Genomic DNA, 20,566 nt, shown 5'->3' on the forward strand with positions numbered 1-20,566 from the left:
GGGCCATATCTCTGCTTTGGCTGGTTCGAATGCCAAAAAATTTCATTTGTAGAGCCTTTGGTATTCCTTCTTTCAGAAAAATCACACTTGAAGCAGTTCCCGTGAAATTGATATTTTGGCTAAATCTGACACCCGTTTTCCAGTACTGCTACCTTAAATATTTGATAGGGCGATCCCCACAGGCCTAAGGCCTTCTTACACAGGGTACCCTAAATGTGCCAATACAAGGTTACGGAAGTGAGAAACAGATGTGCATAGGCGAATCTAAATTGTCATAGTCGAAGTACAGTACTATCAAGAGTTTCATGTACTCTTGGTACTATTTTACTGAGGCATTCGGTTTTGCATGATTTTTGTTCGCATACATGTAGCTTCCCATTTTATTGATCTTCGCATCTTTGAGTCACACAAGTTGTGTGGAATGTTGCTTTGCGTCCTTGAATCGTGGTTTGACCGCATTGTCCAGTGGTCTTGCCAGTATCGTCATCGACATGCATGAACATCCGCCAACGACGTCCTTCACAGCTGAGACTTTCCGCCTTCATGCTAGGAATCATACAAATATCCTTCTAGTGTGCTTGACTACTTGTCAACATTTCCTATTTTGTGCAGGCTCCTTGTTTGTAAATATGTTCTCAAATGTGACTTATGATTATTGCATTCCGTGTATTGACGCTATTGTGTTCTATTCCAAGCAATGCTATTGAGGTAGTAAGACACCTCCGATCATCATGAAAATTTGTACACAGCTAGGTCTGGGTCTTGGCTACTTCATTCCAAAGCAACACTGTTAGTATTTAATCTGCAAGATACCTAAATAGGGAATTATCACTTTGGTTGCTATGGTAACACTCTTCAAGAAGTATTTCGTCGATTTGGTCAACAAAGCCCCATGTTTCTGGGTCAAGTGACACAGATCCTGAAAGCTCTAAGCATTCTCTATCATTTGCACATGGCAAACCTTTGTCCCCCTTGAACGGGAGCGAAAAGAGCGAATAGTCACTTTTTTGCACCTTGGCCTGTGGACTAAATTGCGGAATCTAAAACCCACCAACGACCTGAAACACGGATCGCACTGGCCGCAGTGGCTGTGGCAACACCGTGTCCCAACACCAGTAGTAGCCTGGGGTGGTGTCACCAACAAAGGAAACGCCTAGCACGCACATGCACGCACGCGCGCGCACACACATGCACGCTCGCACACACATGCATGCTCGCACACACATGCACACACACATGCACGCGCCCACACACACAAACACGCGCACACATGCACGCTCGCACACATGCACGCGCGCACACACACACAAACACGCACACACACACACACACACCCAGAAATGTGCACACACACACACGTGCGCACACACACATACACAGCTAATGGTATACAGTAGTATGTTGCCCGCAAAGCAGCCAGGTACTCTGGCTTGGACCTCCAGCAGCGCTGGTTTCGCCCTCGTTACTTGTCGTCTTGCCCTCTCCAGTGCTGCCTGCAACAAAACATTCCCTTCCGGAAACTCTGGGTGGACCAGTTCTCCGTGTTGTGTTTACACCGTGCTCTGCTTTCATAATTACCGGTATGGCATTCGTTGTTCGTATCAACCACTAAGCTCCTGGTAGGTGGCCCCTTACTGGCCTTAGGATGTGGCTCTGGATTCACTACTACATGCACATCACTGTCAGCAAGTATAGACAAAGCAAAATCAGAGGCACTGGTCTTCTCCAGGTTTGCAATTGCTATCACATGGGTGCAATTGGTGTAGCACTTTCCATGATACCAGCCACACCATTTACTCCTCCCTGAGCTCTTGTGCTGGCAGAGAAAAGCCCAGATATGGTCGTCCTTCTCTCGAGCAGCGCTGACGATGCGACACCAACTTGTAGTCTCGATATTACTCACTGCAGGCTTCTCGTTTTTACTAAATTGGGCGCTGTGACACAGACACAAAATTCCAGCAATATTACTCCGCTGGGCTGTCATTTGCCACTTCGTTGCCGTCAGCTGCCTCATCCAGCACCTCGCTGCCACTAGAAACGTCTTCCTCTTTTTCCATTGTTGTCAAAACAACATCAATGTACACGAAAGGAATAAACTTCAATAAAGTGATCACAATATCCAAAGTCGATATTGTCGTCAACGTCGTCATCTTCTAAAAAATAAATTATTTTTCCTCACTCCACGCGAACTCGTGTTTTGCGCTTGCTCATACGACGCACACCTCACCACTCGCGTAAAAATATTTGTTCTCACGGTGGAATTTGGTCGAGAAAAGAAGCCCTCGCGAAGGTCTCTGGATCGGTTCTGGAACGTCCAACAAGCGAAAACGTATCCTTTGTGATGTCCTTGACCAACACTGTATGCGGCGATTTGTCCATCCGAGAGTGCAACGGCACTTGTGATTTTGAGTTTTGGCTCACGGACTACAAGACCTAATAGCAATACTAGCGGCTAGGCAGTTGAGTAGGCTATAGGCTAGGGTTCGAAGCTCAGCAACTGCAGTTATCATGGTAATTACTTCCGAAAAAAGTATAGCATTCCTACATGATGGTGAAAAAGAAGGACAAAATGTTACGAATTGTGACTAACTGTCCACCAACGTAACCAGATCTTATACAGTCGCTTTCGTCCTTCTTCTTTTTCACCATAATTTAATTGGCTCACCATCCGAGTTGAACATTCCTACATCCCTTCCCATTTGCAGGGTAACTAAAATGGGCGGGGCTAGAGTTAATTTCCATCCCGGCCTTTTTGTGAGCATGCGTGATATGGTATGCACTGAGGCTTAGCTAACCATGCGACGCCACCCATCTACAATGTAATAACACTGCTAACGAGTAACATGCATTGCATGTTACTCGTTAGCAGCTGTGTCTTGTACAATAGTTGCGGCCTTGCACACCGACTACATGCATGACAATGTACATCTTATCGACAAATATCGTACTTCATACTTCTTCAGTTTGCAGCATGTCCAGCTGTACTCCAACCTACATGGAGTTTGAAAGTAGTCAGCTGGCGAACTACAATTGAAGTTTAGACGTTATATGCCGCGGCTTGGTCAGCTTTTTCAGTTTCACAATGCATTGCACTCAGCACCGCTTCTCGGAATATCTTGTCAGGATAGCTGTGGAATGCATCCTCCCCAGTGGGGGCCCTGGGGGGACGGCAAATGTGCTGTTCATTTTTTAGGCTTGCTTTTATGGTACGTACAAATCCCCATTGAAAAGACATAGTGGAGACCAGAAACTGCAAATAGATGTTGGGAACCGCGAAGACCACCCTTCCTTGTCAAGTTCCCTGAGGGTGTGGAGGGGGGGGGGGGGAGCGGAGGAGGGACATTCCTGCACTGCTTAAAGCAGGATTCACAGGAGCATTTTCAGAAATTGCTTGTACATTTGTACCAGTTGTAACCGACAAACGCATTCTCATTGAGCTTTGACTTGAGGCACGTCAGCAAGGCGCTGTTGCATCGCTGACGTCTTGCGTGATTCTGTGAATGGTATTTTGTGCGAGTTTGCACCGCACGCAGAATCGCAGGTCGTGTCGCATTGCGCACCACACTGCCAAATTGCTTCTGTGAATCCCACGTGAATGGGAATTCTAATGGGAATGTAATCCATTGCCAACAGGTGTATTCCCGAGCTGCGCATCATACTGCAAAATTGCTCCTGTGCATGTGAGTGGATTTCATTGCTCTTCTGTAGTTTGGGAAATTCTCGATTATGATAATTCTGCGTGTGTGTGTACACCAGCCCTGAACATACATGTAGGTGACCCATTTGTGGTGTCTCATAGCCTACCTCACGACCTTATGCTTTCTTTCTGTATCACTTGTATCTTGCAGGTATATCACCCCGTGACGACCACATCGAAGTCTGAAATTGAAGTGTGAAGATGCTTCAGCAACCCCTTCATATTTTTCCATTGCTTTTATTGTGCTTCTACTGTGCATGTGTGTAACTTGTGGGGTATGCATGTGATGACAATGTATGCCGGTGACACAGTCAGATTTTGTCAATGCGTGTAACGTACACCTCCATGCTATCGTTGAAAAGGATCTGCCACTTACGATCTTCAGACGAGTACTAGTAATATCAGGTCAGCTTGGTTTTGTGTGTGCTGTACCAGATGCTGTTCACTTCTCTATCTGTTGGATATGTGACTTTCTGCAAGTTTCTGGTGTATGGTGGCCACTTCTTTGCTTGTCTTTGTATGACATTACAATAATTCTGTATTCACTGCTTCCATGGTGTGGTCTGCAAACTGCAATCCTTAGGCAAATATCATCGAGTGCACCTACTGTCAATTATGTCCCAGCAACTTACGCCTTCGGCAATGATCATACTGTACACAGGGTTCGTAAGACCTGTGATCGAATATAGCTGTACGGTGTGGTCGTTTGGATCTAATAAGAAACCCATGACCACTCTTGGTCAATTACAGGCAAGGTTTGCTAGAGCTCTACTGAAAAAGAAAAAAATTGCATTTGATTACACTTCTTCCAAATCTGTCTTAAATTCTAAATGCTCCCTAGAGTCACTAGCCTATCGTCGTCAAATCATCAGTCTCACTACTTTTCACAGATATGTTTTCCATCATCGTGATTACCTTGCTGATTTCCATTTCAAGATTACGAATAGTGAGCGACGACCAAATAAAATCATTCTTCCCAAATTTAAATCATTGTCTAAGTCTCTCTTCATGTTCCGAACTGCTATTCTATGGAACTGTTTACCCCCCAGTCTAACATCGGAAGCCTCGCTCTATAAGTTCAAAGCTGCCCTCAGGAAATTTACAGCTGACTATGCTTATGCAATCAACGGAATTCCGCCACCTTGCAGTTGATTTTCCCCATTTCTCTCCTCATCAATCCCTACTTCTCTTTGTACATACATCTACATCTACTGTTCTTTCAATCAAATGAACCCCTCGATAGGCACATTGCCTTTGGGTCATTTCATAATAATAATAATCACGGTTTGCAATGTTGTGCTTTGGCCGCCAGCTTACCTACACATTGTAGTTGAATTATTTTTGTTTCACAACTGACTTCCTGAAGTATGGTGGCCACTGCTTTGCATGGCATTATACAATGTTCATCAAGAATTTCCTGTTTGGGTTGTGTGTGTGTATGTATGTATGTGTGTGCGTGCCCATGTGTGTGTGTGCCATGTGCATGTGCGTGTTTGTCACAAGGTGTCTGTGTGCGGGGTAGCAAGGTGGGGAGGGCTGGAATGTATCAGTGTGCTACTGCAGTTGCATGGCTACATACAGTGCATCGCGCGCGTGCTCACCATGTTTATCTTCGGAGCTGGGCTGGGGTGGGGACTGGGGAGGGAACAGAAAAAGAACTGAAATTACCCATATAAAAACCGCTCTGTGAGCGGTTCTGAAAAACCTCTACTGGTGCAGCCCCGTCGTAAAAGTAAGAAATTAGAACTGGCGCATTGTCCTCCCAAATGTGAACTGATCCACCTAAATCGCGATTGACGGGACCCGAACGCACCAGTAGCACGAGGTCAGGATCACAGCCGGCGTCGGCGCTGATCAAGTTACCATACAACACTTTAGATCTACCCCGAAGCCCACCTTTGCCGCTTTGGCTTTGGCTATGGACCAGCGTCCCCAGCTGCATCCACAGGTAGGAACCTCGTGCTACTGGTGCGTTCGGGTCCCGTCAATCGCGATTTAGGTGGATCAGTTCACATTTGGGAGGACAATGCGCCAGTTCTAATTTCTTACTTTTACGACGGGGCTGCACCGCCACCAGTAGAGGTTTTTCAGAACCGCTCACAGAGCGGTTTTTATGGGTAATTTCAGGGCTCACAGTCGGTATGCAGGATCGACAAAATTAAGCGTCGTGCGAGGGCGGGTTTGGTGCACGTGAGTCGCGTGACCCCACGAGAGCACAGATCGTGTACATCCTACGCATCCCAACAGAACAAAGAAGAGAAAGAACCTTGGCTTGAGTAGCCTGTTCTTGTCTTGTAAAGCCGATGTTCGCGATATTTTGGTCGGACCTGTCCTTTCCTCGCTTCTCTTGGCATGCAGTGTCAAACCATTCTCGTTTCCGTTCGTCTCGATCTTGTGCTTTTACGATCGTGCATACTCCAGTGGAAATAGTTTGCTTTATTATAGGGGTGAAACGAAGTAGTCGAAGGTTCGAAGGACCTTCGTTTTCCTTTGAAACGAACCTTCGTTTTTGATTCGAACGAAGGTCGTCGACACGGGTTTAGTGCATGCATCAATGCATTGATCTTGTGCGATGTGCTGCATGCACTAGGATATGCTGTACTACAAGTAGGGGCACGGTCCGCGTGCGCACCGGAACAGAAGAAGTGACAAGTCAGTGAAGAACTGGCCCTGTTCCAGTCACCAGCGTGTTCCCGTTTTGCTGTAGTGTGTAGATCATGCATGGTGTACTCATAGATGACTTTTTTGATTGTATTCGTCGAGTGTTTGGCGCTCTGCGATACTAGTAGGAGAGTAGTTTTGCGATTTCGATCGTGTTTTCGCTCAGTAATGCTGCTTGTACCAGGAATATAGCTTGCTGTAGCTGCCGTCGATATCTGCTAGTGATGGTGTCTGGAGAAAGTTGTAGCAGCGATACGAGTGTAGTCTCATTTTTTGTATCGAAAAAAAGTGTCCATTGCTGAAGCCATTGCAGTATTCACTCTCCCAGCAGCAGCAGCGAGAGGGAGCGCAGCGATGGCCTGGAATCATCGACGAAGGTGAAGTTCCTCACCCAGTGACAATTCACTCTCCTCTCAATCACCAATGCACCCGGTGGATGCGAGCAGATAAGCGAAAAGTACATGTCCAGATTTGACAATTTTTTGATGAAGTTGGGCATCTGATATTTACTACGCAATATGGCTCTTTTCCGTCCATTTTGGTGTTGTTCAAGCATGCAACTGGCTGTACACTAGAGCAGTACTCCTGTCGTTTTGTGTCACAAAAGCCAAGGCTAGCAAGTCTGTACACGATCCCAAGTACACTGATCTAAATTGCCAGAAATATGGACAATTGACTCACAAACAGGTATTAGCAGGAGTCCTTAAACGTTGTTTATGCACTCTTGGTATTAGGTATGGCCTCTATCAAGAGTCGGTATGTTAACACCTTGCCTCTATCTAAAATTGTGTGCTCGACCAAAGTATTTTCTTACCTGGAATGGATACATTGATACCACCAGATTCAGAAACAAATTGCACATACAATAATTATAAGTATTGGGTTCTGATTTTCTGCCCCCTTTTTATTTTTAAGATTTTTGAGCGTTTCCGTGATCATGCTAAAAAAGAATCCTTCGACACCTTCGTTCGTTTTAATAAAGAAGGTTCGAATGGGAATTTGAGACCTTCGTTTCACCCCTACTTTATTATTTTCACTGGGAATTGCACTGCAACACTGAACAGTTACTGCCAGCCCTCGGCAACGACTTGCCTTTCACTGTGCCTTGTAGAATTGGTCCACCGAAGGAGAAGGCGAAAGGCAACCTGTGCTAGTCCCAGGAAATTCATGTCATGTAGCCGCTGTTCGACCAAATGCTGATGCTACAATGAGCGATCGCGATGTTCCACAGGTTAGAAGACAAACAAACGAGTCAGAGCTCGCCAGGCAGGTAACGCCGAGAACATACAACACGGAGCTGCTGATCGGATGGAGGCGAACGGGACCAGCAAATCCGCCAGGCGTTAGTTGAGGGCCACTAAAGGCCAGGTTTCCAGAGGTACCAGTTCCTCCATGATGGCGAAATGCGCTGCCACAAGAACTCCAGCGAGAACGAAAGCACAGCAACCAACTCCGCGGGCGAACTGAGGAGAGAACACTGAAAAATCTGTGCGCAATGATTTTCTGTTGGACGGCGCGCGTTGCTGTTCCAGCTGCATGCATGCGTTTTTCTTGTTGTTTGATCTGGTGCTGCTTTTGCACTTCTGGCGTTCTGCGCGCTGAGTGGCACTCACTCAAAAATGTCCACTACATCTCATTCTTGGCGGATTTTGATCATCTATGGCTTATTTTTTTCAGCGTGGAATTCTCCAGACATTTACCGATCACTTTTCCAATTGCTGTGCCGAAATCGAAGCCAAAACGACCAGACTTTGGCTAATCCGTGCCGGAAAACTGGAGGGAAAATGGTGAAACGCTGCGGTAGATCACTGAGTTTGGGGGTTTTGAATCAGCACAGCGAATCCCAGCTTCATGGACATCAGGGCCGATGTAGTGGACAAGATCAAAGATTTGAGAATAGAGATTAGAAGAGAATAGAGGCCTGTGATTGGTCAGTTGTCATGACGTGACATCCGCGCAAAGCCGCGTGCGCGACTCCACGCTTTTGTATGGGGCTGTTAAGTGTGACGTCACGGTCCCTTCGATACGCATAGCAACGGAGAGCACTGGGGACAAACAAAAGTCGCGTCCTCTGGATGGAACCAGTTGTCAAAGGCAAGTTGCAACAGCATCTAAATGACTGGAGAGAGAGAGCAGTTTATCTTTGCTTTTTCTTCAAGCGATTGTTGTCGCTCTTTACTCCTTGTTCTTTCCTCTACAAATCTTCTGTAGTCGTCGAGGGCCTTCATAATGGCTGTGAAATTGGCTGCCCACTGTAAAACTCCGTGTTTGAGAGTGCTTTGAAGATTATTCGCGTCCTGATGGATCAAAGTACGAGCGCTCCCTGTGGATTCGATTATATGTTGGTAAGTTGTTCAAGAAATCAGTGTCTTCTTTCTGTCTCTGCCCTCACGTTGGCACAATAATATCAGCCTGAGGCCTCTATATCCATGACATCTCGCACCTCCCGTAAACTGCATGACTTAGATTATTCTCGCCCTCCGTGGTGATTGAAGACCCATGGAAGAAGTTATTATGTTCAGAATGATGTCCTGAGAATATAAAATAAAATAATGCTAGGGAATTGTTACAGGGTATTTTGGAAGGATGGAGAGAGAGAGAGAGAGAGAGAGAGAGAGCACTGAAGTGTTTTGTCTCACTGTAATTACTCCAGATTATTGAATGGTGTATGATCTACTCGATATTTTCCACAATGGTTTTCCTGATTTGCGGGATCTCTTCTTTTGCTGTTTGCGTGTTTACAGGAAGTGACTGTCAGGTGTACTATACTATAGTATCTGCACCAGATCCTGGGGACATGAAATCAGATGCAGAGGCAGGGTCGTCCAGTGATGCAACACTGCCGTTCTATGTGCAACGTCACCGGTAATTCCCACGGCGAAAACACAAAAAGACAAACACGTCAAGAGACTACAGTATTGACCGTTCTGGGAATGAATCGTGACTGCTCGGACAGTCGATAATCGAAACACAGAGCACCAGCATGATGTTTTGATATTGGGAACCACACACCAGCTCAATTCTCAAGCCCAGAAATTGATGAACACAAAACACACAGCGACGCAACAAAAGATCATCCGGCAACCAAACCAACCTGGGTCTAATGCACTGAATACTATTCAGTGCATTAGACCCAGGTTGGTTTGGTTGCCGGATGATCTTTTGTTGCGTCGCTCTGTGTTTTGTGTAGTGAATAGTCCTGAAATATGCAGGTCACACAAAGCAGTGCAAGCACATACTGTTACAAGGTACATGCATTGCAGAACAAAGTGAAACCAAAGATACACGGGGTTATAGCTGCACACTCGTGCATATGCTCGCTCAACCCAAGAACACGCATGATGATAGAAATAATCCGGGGGAAACACGCTAACACCGAATTAAGCATCAAGACGTAAATAGTCGTCATCACAAGCCCATAGCCCTAAGGCCGTCGGGGCGTCACAGAGCAAGTATGAACAAGTGAGCGCCATAAAAATCGATCGCGTGCAGCAGCGAGCAGGGACTGCACGTCAAGTGTAGTCCATGAAATAATATTATCAAGTCATGACATTCTGGGCCTGCCTCGGCCACGGCCTCCAGCAACACAACACTGAAGAACAGTCAATGACAAACAGCCGGAACGAACAATATGACCCAAGAATTGCAATTTCCTTTTACGAACAGAAACAATAAGTGGGACTTGTTTGTGAATACTATTAATTTATTTCCTCTCTAACAGACACAATCGTCCGTAAATAGTGCAGCTCTGAAAAAGTAAAAAATACATTGACATGTACATTGGTGTGCCGAGTAGTATCATCCTTGATTACCCATCCAACCTAGACGTTATCAGGTCCCAGACGCCGAGATCGCACGCCGAATGTGAAGTGCATCTAGCCTTGAACCTGTTGCACAAGGCACACACATATGACAAAAATGACATCCACTCCGATTATTTCCAGAGGCCAATCATAACAGAACACAGAAATGAAACCACGGGCTCAACAAAGTACATGTAAACGCAAAGGAAATTAGTTAAAATAATCCATGAGGTGCTATTTTAATTCCAGCGCTGACTGCACTGTGGCGTCGTGGCCCGATACCCACTGAGCATAGACACAAGCTCCATTTGACAGGGGCAAGACATACTATTTTGGAATAAAGTCATAAAGTACAGCATTCCAATGACATGACGGACACCTCGTGCAAATGCGTGGTCTGTTCATCCGGCCAACTCGGCCACGCATGAGAGTGTGTGCATGTACGCGCGCACGCAAGCGCGCGCGTGCACACACACCATGTATTCGGTGCGTATGGCGTACCTGTTGCGGAGATATGAAGATGGAATCATTATCATGATGTTACATGTACATGTACCGTGTATGTTTGAGTGTAAAGTAAATTTTATTTTATTACACATTTCTTCGACACAACTTACTCCACATCTTCGCATTTCTCATAATCCATCCACCTACACTCCATCTCAGTTGAGGAAAAACTCTCCCAGGTATAGACTAGTCACCACAGCCATGTGATGACATTGGGATGGGTCCCAAGCACGATTGCACTCTCCAGTTACAATATAATTTATTTGTCCAGATTATCTGTGAAGACAAAATGCAATGCATAGCGGCAATCGATGGATGAAGAGAGAGTTTGCAAATACACATATCTTTCCACTTGTTCAGGAGCTTACCTTTTGGAGTTCACATCGTTTACACGACCTCTTATGCTGTCTTGCACCTTGGCTTTGTTGACCATGGATACGCCATCCCAGAAGACATTCTACAGGAGCTACTAATGCAGAGCGTTTTTCACGCTCGATCTCGGCGATCTACCTCGTCACGCCAATAAAATCCTCCGTGACACTGGCTTCAGTCACAAGAGACGTCTCAGTAAGGTAATGAGCACGACAACACCGTCGAGATCAAGGACAAAGAGAAAACAAAACACTCACTGAAAACAGCAAAGAAGAAACGAAGAAATGTACACGATTCCTATATGTTGCCACTGACAACTGGTTCGATGGAGACGACGCTACTTTTGTTTGTCCCCAGTGGGATCGTTGCTATGCGTATCGAAGGAACTGTGACGTCATCACTTAACAGCCCCATTAATGCATTGGACTGTGAGCCCTGAATTTATTTGTGCTGAGGTGTTCCTGCTAGTATCAGCGTTCGTGCAAGAGTAGTACTAGTAGTCGTGGTGCGCATTGGTCGCGTCAGTTTAGCGGTCCGTTCTCTAGTTGTCATTTGCTCGCGCTGCGGCGCTCAGTTCTAGTAGTCCAGTAACTAGTTGTTGTCGCCGTGTGAGAGTTGAGATTGAATCTCGTAGCTGTCGCTTGTCTATCTACTCGTCTCTACGGTGTTTTCTCCAGTTGGAGCAGGTAAGTGCTTGTTTTAGTGTCCTGTAGGCATGCAGTTGGTGTTCGGGTGGCCATCCCCTTACATTATTTTATTTCGCAGGCTTGTAGATATGTAATTAGAGAGGTTCCGGGGTACGATTTTCCGTGCCAAAATCCGTATGGGCGCTACGGATTTTTTCCAGACGTGCTCCATACGATTTTTCGGCACGGAGAATCCGTGTTGACTGGCTTTCATACGAACCATGTTTCGTATGGAGATTTTGCGTCATCGGGTGCAGAAATATTTTTCGCGTACAAATTTGGTACGAGAAACATCGACTTTCCGCGGGAAGTTTTGATTTCGGTACAAATTTTCCAAATAGAAAGGCATAGCGCGGGAATGTGACGTGTTTGCGATCGTAACCTAGGCAACAGACACCCTTAGCAAACAACGGTAACGCTATTTTTTTACGGTACTCGTACCTTGATCACCCAAATAGCGTTGAAGCTGCAGCGTATAAACGTTATGGGGGGTGATTTATCGTTGTGACCAACGGTACGTGTTTTAGCCAAATATTGCATAGTCCGTACGCATTTCACCTTGTATTGCGTATATGGTGAAAAAATGGTTGTACCGCGCGAAATCAAAGCTAATCTCGTGGCAACAGCGTACTAAAAATAGCGTGCATCTTGCTAAAGGTCGAACCCAAATCACGGTATTTTCCCCCTTACGATAATACCGTTACAACATAACGTTTTTGCTAAGGGTGTCTAATGACGGCAAACACATACGTTCCGTACCCCGGAACTTTTCACTGCTCGAAAACGACGTATAAAATATCCGTAGCGCCTCCACGGATTTTGGCACGAAAAATCGTACTCCGGAACCTCCCTATTGTTAATATTTGTGCGGCGTCTATGGGTTAGTAGTAGCGTCACATCCACGCATTAGTGATTGCGAATGTGATAAATTTAATTCGTAAGTGGTGTAGTGTTTTAGGGTTGGGGCTAGAGTTGGGATCAGGGTTGGGGTTGTGCACTACCCCATTAATTAATTGTTGTGTAGTGTCCATGGGTTAGTATTTGCCACATACCTATGGGTTAGTAATTGCGTAGTGTCTATGGGTTAGTATTTGCCACATACCTATGGATTAGTAATTGCGTATGGGGTGAACAATTTTTTATTCGTTACGTGTGGTGTAGATTTTAGGGTTTGGGTTAGGGTTAGGGTTAGGGATAGTTGCTCACGTTGCGGTCGGGTTAGGGGTTATGCACTGGGTCCATTGATTAGTGTTTGTGTGGCGTCTATGGGTTAGTGTTCGCGGCATGTATACGGGTTAGTAATTATGTGCGGGGTAAATTTTTAATTTATTGTAAGCGGTGTGGTGGTTTGGGTTAGGGTTAGGGTAAGGGTTTGAGCAGTATTTAGGGACCTACGTTAGCGGCGTGTTCATGGGTTAGTAATTGTTTACGGGAGACTGTTTAATTATAGTGTTTGTTTCCTAATTTTTATTGTTTGTCGTGTGTTGTGCTATGTGGTTGGCTTCAGTTTCTTGTACGTGGTTGCGGGCTCTGTGGCTGCCCTTCGGTTCTCGTGCGTCTGTCGTCGTCGTCTGGAGCTGTATTGTCCATTTTCACTAGTGGCTGAAGCCCATTTCTTCAGAGATGAGAGCGAGAGAGATGAGAGAGAGAGAGATGAGAGAGAGAGAGATGAGAGAGAGAGAGATGAGAGAGAGAGAGATGAGAGAGAGAGAGATGAGAGAGAGAGAGATGAGAGAGAGAGAGATGAGAAAGAGAGAGATGAGAGAGAGAGAGATGAGAGAGAGAGAGATGAGAGAGAGAGATGAGAGAGAGAGAGAGATGAGAGAGAGAGAGATGAGAGAGAGAGATGAGAGAGATGAGAGAGAGATGAGAGAGAGAGAGATGAGAGAGAGAGAGATGAGAGAGAGAGAGATGAGAGAGAGAGAGAGGGCATGGAGTGAAATTGAAAGGCTTCACTCTGAAGGATTGCATCTGAGAGCGAGAGAGATGAGAGACAGAGAGATGAGAGACAGAGAGATGAGAGACAGAGAGATGAGAGACAGAGAGATGAGAGAGAGAGAGATGAGAGAGATGAGACAGAGAGAGAGAGAGATGAGAGTGAGAGAGATGAGAGACAGAAATGAGAGACAGAGAGATGAGAGAGAGATGAGAGAGAGAGAGATGAGAGAGAGAGAGATAGAGATAGAGAGAGAGATGAGAGAGAGAGAGAAAGAGAGAGAGATAAGAGAGAGAGAGAGAGAGAAAGAGAGAGAGAGAGAGAGAGAGAGAGATGAGAGAGAGAGAGAGATGAGAGACAGAGAGATGAGAGAGAGAGAGAGATGACAAAGCTTCACTCTGAAAGATTGTATCTGTGTCGTATCCATACTATTGACACGTGCCTTTTAGGTCTCTACGGGACAAGTATGCCTTATTTAGGTGTCTAATTATTTATCTATCTCCCGTAAACGGGTTCATAATCGTCTTTATTTTATGTCTTCACACTAGGCCTGGGGCCTTCCTTATTTGGTATACGCTGTTAGTTCCCCACCTGGCTCCCGCTCTTTATGCAACAGTTCGTACACATATTTACTACGGTTTGATACGCTATTGCATGCGGGATCAGCAATCTCGTGGCCATGGATTTCCATGGCCGCGACTAGATATTATTGCCATCATCTTTCTCTCGCTCTCTCTCTTGCCTTCCACCTTCAGGCGGAAGCTTCGGCTTTCGTCTGTCTTGCCTTGTGCTCTCAGTATCGTCTCTTGAACTAAGTTAGCTCCTTTCAAGATGTGAGTATACCTGAACGCTGGTGTGAGTGTACGTGTCTGTATATGCCTGAGTGTGTGTGTGAGAGTATGTCTAGGTATATGTGCGTGCGTGCGTAAGAGTAATTCTGTTGGTGGACTCTCTCCAAGTGGCCACCACTGCACGGCCTTGTAATGTGATGGTTAAGTAAGTAAGTTAGTTCATCCTGTTCACCGCAGCCTTGGGGTCTAACCCCGGGGCTGACCGGATACGACATTTGGCGCAGTGAACAGGATCCGACACCTTGTGTGCTGTCAACGAGAGAGACATTGATGATTATGACATTGTGATGCCCCGGTCGTTCGAATGGACGGGCAGTATGGATTTTCCGCTGCCCGATCCGCGAATGACCGGACTTCTACGAGATCTCAAGGATATCAAGAAGAAGGTATGGTTGTTCTTGGGCTGTTTCTCGTGATCGTAAGTTTGACGACAATTCCACGTGGCGTCGTAAATCCATTATTTTTGTTTGTGTCACTTGGTATGCACATTCGCATTCTGGAAACAGATGTGGAGCGCCGCCAAGTCAAGGGTTTGATCATGGCGTCAATGGAGAATTTGACCTGTATGGCGAAGCTGGCACAGTGGCAGCAGTTTTCCTGCTGTGCTTGTGGTTTGTGTTTTTTTTGTGGTTTTGTGTTTGTGACCTTATGGTTCAGCAGGGGCTATGAAAAAGAGCTGCTGTTACCTCCTGCGCTGTCTCAGCAGCTGCTCATGCTCGTGCAGCTATTGTACCTGAAGCCATTGCTGTAGGGTTTCTACCGCCCCATCGGTGGGAGTGGAATCGACGCCCCTACAGTGCGATCCTCGCTGGTCCCCTGACCTTGTATTGCCGGTAAGGAAGAATTGGAAAAAATACACCAGTCTGTATTTGTTGCAAATTGACGAATTTTGCAGCACTTGCTACCTCTGGGCATGTGGCCGATTGCAGACTGATTATTGCTGAGCCCTAGGCCTTGCAAGTTCTCAGAAGAAACCTATGAATTAGCCTCTGGGATGTAGCTGATGCTATTACCGCTCTTTAGCGACGAAATGGCTGTAGTCTAGTGCCCTTTTCTGCGGGTTCTCAGTCTGTCGGAGTACTTACTCTGAGAGTTGTCATTATTAACAGCAAACACAGCGTCAAGGCTGTGCTGCAAAAGGCGGGAGGTCGTTTGCATCTGCTTTTGTAGATACTCTCGGGAAGTGGAACCCTGGAGTTGAAGTCAGTATTTGCAAAACTTAGACTGCTACAAGAAAACAATAGCCTGATCTATGTGTTCTGTCTTCTTTGAACATGCGAGTGAGCATGCGACATGTTGGTGCCTCGAGCGGTGAATGGATGTCCAATGGACGCTGTGATTGATACAGGATCCGCCGCTACATTGTTGTCAGAGGATTTTGCCGACCGCCTACCTAAGGAGCTGGAAAAGGAAACCTCTGACCAAGGCCCGAAGTTGATTGGCCCCAACGGCCAACCACTAGAAGCCGTGGCGTCAGCAATTGTTCAGTTGGAACTCGGAGATGCAACCTGTTGGCACCGGGTAAGAATTGTTAAGGGGTTGCCGCGTGATTGTATTGTTGGCCGGGACGTATTATCCCACATTCCTTGCACAATTTCTTCGGGACAAGGGCGAATGTTCTTCTCTACCTCCCCCGCCTCAATCAGTACTGTGGGTTCGGATTATGGAGTGTTGAAACTGAAATCTAAAGTGACATAGTTGGTCTTTGACCGTCTCTTGAAGGCAGATCTGCGGTTGAAGCCCAGTAAGTGTTTCTTGTTCCGCACAAGTGTTGAGTTCCTGGGCCACATTGTTACCCGGGAGGGGTTAGGACCGACCCGGGTCAGATCGAGAAAGTCAGAAACTGGCAGGGGCGTAGCACCCGCTACGACTGGTACGACCATGGCCGTACCACTTTTCGAAAAGTGTGGTCCGTCCGGAACGTGCAAAACCGTAATAAAAAAATCAGGATCCATCGATGCATATGCGCATCAGACTTTGACCTTTTTCTAGACTCGTAGATCTGTTATGCATCTGCAGTCGGACTGAGTCTACTGTACTCGACTCGACTGCATGCACACTGCGCCAGAAGTGTGTGTGAAGTGTGCTTAAAGTTCCCAGAACGCAGGATTTTGTGTCTTTTTTACAAAATTTTCCCGGTGGAGGTCCCCCGGACCCCTTCCAAAACGGCCTTCGGCCGCGCCAACCTTTGGTCATACCACTTCCAAAACCCCTCCTACGCCCCTGAAGCTGTTGGAGAAGTGCGTGGTTTCTTGGGATTCTGTGGGTATTATAGGCGGTTTGCCCAAGATTTTGCCACCATTGCCCCGCCCCTTGTACAGCCTGACAAAAACTGGCCAAGTGTTTTTGTGGACTCCTGACTGTGAAACCGCTTTCCTGAATCTGAAGACAGTGCTGACGACCGCCCCAGTACTAGCTTACCCCAGGTTTGGGCAAGATGCATCACCATTTCTGGTAGACGTAGATGCTAGTGGACTAGGGTTAGGAGCAGTGCTGTCTCAGGTTCAGGAAGGTCTGGAACGGCCGATAGCGTATGCTAGTCGACTTCTGGCCGATACAGAAACACGGTACGCATCCACGAAAAAGGAATTGTTGGGTTTGGTGTGGGCTGTGCGCCATTTTCGTTGCTACCTGCTTGGTAAAAGATTTGTGATTCGTACTGATCATCGTTCTCTAGAACACTTGGCTAATTTCAAAAATCCACCGGCGATTGTGGCTCGCTGGCTGGAATTTTTGTCTGAATTTGAGTTCACCATATTGTACAGGGCCGGTCGATCACACGCTAATGCTGATGCACTGTCACGCCGCCCTGACGCTCCGACGACGCTGTTCGTAGGGGCCGTGAACAACGACGTTGGCAACATCCCCACACCCGTTTCAACTGGCCGTGGTCAAGATGGGAAACGGAACAGGAGAAGGACCGAGATCTCGCCCAAGTAGTGTCCTGGCTAGGTATGGACTCTCCGCCTTGCCCACAGGACATGATGGGTAGCAGCCCTGAGGTACGTATTTTGTGGAAAAATCATGAAATGCTGGTTCATGATGAGGGGGTGTTGTGCCGTCGTTGGGAGGACCCTTGCCCCGGTAAGCCGTCTATCTTGCAAGTCGTTGTGCCCCGACATTTACGTTCTTTGGGTTTGCAAGAGTATCATGACCAGAGGGGACATACGGGTTCTACACGCCTGCAGAAGAAACTGACGCAACAATTTCACTGGGTAGGCATGAAGAAAGATGTCTTAGATTGGGTTGCAAGTTGTTCTTCCTGTAGCCAGTTGAAACGTCCCGTAGGCAGAGGGTCTGGCGCTGCACTACAGTCTTCCTGGACGGGGTATCCTTTTGAGCGAGTAGCAATGGATTTGATCACCAATTTACCGGAGACAGCGGAAGGGAACCGCCATATTTTGGTTGTAGTTGACTATTTCACTAAATGGGTGGAAGCTTCTCCGCTTCCGAGAATGGATGCTTCCACTATTGCTTTGGTGTTTGTCAATGAGTTTGTGTCACGTTTTGGTGCTCCTGATCGGTTGCATACCGATCAGGGCAAAAACTTTGATGGCTCTTTGTTTCGCAGTGTTTGCTTTCTGCTTGGCATAGATAAGACCAGGACAACTGCGTACCATCCACAGAGTGACGGTCTGGTTGAAAGATTCAACCAGACGCTTGAGCGTGGCCTGGCGCACTATGTCTGCAGGAAATTCGCCAGGAATCATGGAGATTGGGACATCAAGTTGCCAGCCTTCTTGATGGGATACCGCTCGACGCCGCAGACTAGTACCGGCTACAGTCCAAGCTATCTGCTCTTTGGTCGGGAGTTATGCCTACCTCAAGACTTGGCATTTGGATTACCGCCAGGAGAAGCATCCGCAGTAGCGTCCCAGCCGGAATTTGTGAGTGCTCTCCGCCGACGCCTGGAGGACGCTCATGCACAGTTCCGGGAACACCTGGGCAACGTGCACCGCTATCAAGCGCATATCCGTGATCGCAACGCTAAGGCCGTGGCGTGTGCAGCAGGTGACACAAGGGAGGTTCTGCTCTACGTTTTGGGAACGCGACGCAAAGAATCACGCGAACTTTCTTCGCGTTCCCGTAACGTAAAGAAATGCTGTTCTGCTCTACGTTTCACCTAGAGAAGTCACGTGGAATGTGTACTGGGAATTTCCCCTTCCATATTTGGCAGTTTTCTGCATGCAGTTGATCGATACCCAGTAAATCCGTACGCATTTTCTCTGCGTGTGCCACAACGTAGAGAACCCCATCTCCGCGTAGAAATCTGGAGCCAAAACACGCGAAGCCGTAGACTCTAACCCAGACACCTGCTCTCTACGTGATTTCTCTACGTTTCACGTATAGCAGAACCTCCCTAGAGTGTGGCTTCTGGTGCCGGCTATTCCGACGGGTACAACCGCCAAGTTTTCTAGACTGTGGCACGGACCGTACCTAGTCATGGAGAAGCTCTCAGCCGTCACCTACCACATCAAGCTGTCTGAGCCCACGGCACGTCGGCTGATAGTGCACGTCAACCGGCTGAAAAGTTGCCATCATCGTGAAGACGAAGAACTGTTGGTTTTGACAACATGATACTCAGTTGATTCGATGTTTAATTCCTCTTTGTACTTCGAAGTATTTCTGACTGTACAGCTGCTTCGCAGTACTTTCCGTTTTAGTAATGATTACGCTTCATCAATGTTCTCTTCGTTCAAGTAATTTATTTATTATTTATCTTTTGAATCTTGGTCTGTTGCGGACTGTGCACGTGTTTCTGTACATCAGTAGTATACGCTAGCGTTGTACATCTTGTATGATGACTTTGTACGTGCATGCATGCAGGCATGCCAGCTTGTATTTTCGGCGGATCTTTTTGGCTTTAGGGGGTTGGTCATGGAGGTTTGCTTCGACTTGTAATTCATATTTTGCTCTCCCAATTCATAATGACAATCTACTCGTGTAACCTATAGTGGTTGTTCAGGTTGCGCTGATGTGTGGTTGCACGGGGGTGAACGGGCTAGTTTGGTAACAATCGACCGAGTCGGCTGCAGGAGGTCCACGAGCAAGATGAGTCGGACCCAGCGCAGCCCATGGCATCCACCCTGACTCCGTCCTACCAGCCTGATGCCACTGATGCCGCCGCCCGAGACGAGGAGGACACCGCTCGGGTATTTAACAGTGCTCCGCCAGTTGGCGTGATGGAAAGGCGAACCCCGCGTTCCCGCCATCCACCCCAGCTGTTTGGGAGTCCTATCTGGCATGAGTAAGTGACTTCAGTGGTATTGACTGGATTGGTTGTGGCCAATATTACAGTTAGTCTTTGAACAGTTTTTGATAAGAACTCCAATTTGACCTGCACTCGTTTAGTTAAATTGTTAGCCATAATCTTAGTCTAATTTATTAATGTTGGTTTGCGTTGCGCAAACCGTAGTTAACCTACATGTCACAGAGCCGCATCTCCCGCATGGAGATGCCGTCCGCAGACACGCCAAAACCGGCTAAGTCTCATACGAACTCCGCTAAAGTCGTACGCACTGCCGGGCTCCCGCGCGGGGCCCCACGTAAGCATTCGCAACCGCGATGCGCGTACGGCATGCCGTATAAGCCACCTATCCGCCTTGGGTGCAAGCTCACCCAAGGCCACCCTCGCTAGGCAGGAACAAGTAAAGACATTCACCAGTTGTTTGTTGTGCCTGCCCGCCGCAGAAATTGTTTGAAATTGTCTCTTCTAGCTTCCGCTCTCAGCGATAGTCTCACACCCACCATGGCTTTCTCGCAGGCACAAAGGGAGTCTATCCAGCAGATCGTGGCAGCAGCCCTCAGCGGCAATGCACCGGAGAACGCCACGGAGCAAGAAGACGATATGTGTGCTGATGAATTCATGCACTATACGCACATGGGTTACCCTCCTGTATTTAGCACGTCTCGTTGGAGACAGTCGATCGGATAAGACAAATCGAGTACATAGATCTGGCAATACTGCTCCCGCCCAAACCTATTTCTGCCGGGGAGCCAGCCCCTAAGAGGTTCCGTATAGACGAGGAAGGGGCACTTTCGGTGACAAGCGC

At 47.1% G+C, this 20,566-nt stretch overlaps 3 long non-coding RNA genes across 3 annotated transcripts; 2 read left to right on the plus strand and 1 right to left on the minus strand.

Moving 5' to 3' along the window:
* Positions 1-9,533: 9,533 nt before the first annotated feature.
* On the minus strand, positions 9,534-11,434 carry LOC135816587 (uncharacterized). The gene is made up of 3 exons (XR_010553394.1): positions 11,037-11,434; positions 10,779-10,944; positions 9,534-10,245 (listed from the first exon to the last, which is right to left on the minus strand). It is a non-coding gene; the product is annotated as an uncharacterized LOC135816587 (long non-coding RNA).
* An 83-nt stretch (positions 11,435-11,517) lies between these two features.
* On the plus strand, positions 11,518-14,492 carry LOC135817342 (uncharacterized). Its single transcript, XR_010553531.1, has 2 exons — positions 11,518-11,726; positions 13,234-14,492. It is a non-coding gene; the product is annotated as an uncharacterized LOC135817342 (long non-coding RNA).
* Positions 14,493-15,035: 543 nt separating this feature from the next.
* Positions 15,036-19,465, plus strand: LOC135817343 (uncharacterized). The gene is made up of 2 exons (XR_010553532.1): positions 15,036-17,515; positions 18,085-19,465. It is a non-coding gene; the product is annotated as an uncharacterized LOC135817343 (long non-coding RNA).
* Positions 19,466-20,566: the final 1,101 nt, after the last annotated feature.

This window comes from Sycon ciliatum, chromosome 5 (assembly GCF_964019385.1).
Source record: "Sycon ciliatum chromosome 5, ocSycCili1.1, whole genome shotgun sequence".
NCBI classification, from domain to species: Eukaryota; Metazoa; Porifera; class Calcarea; order Leucosolenida; family Sycettidae; genus Sycon; species Sycon ciliatum.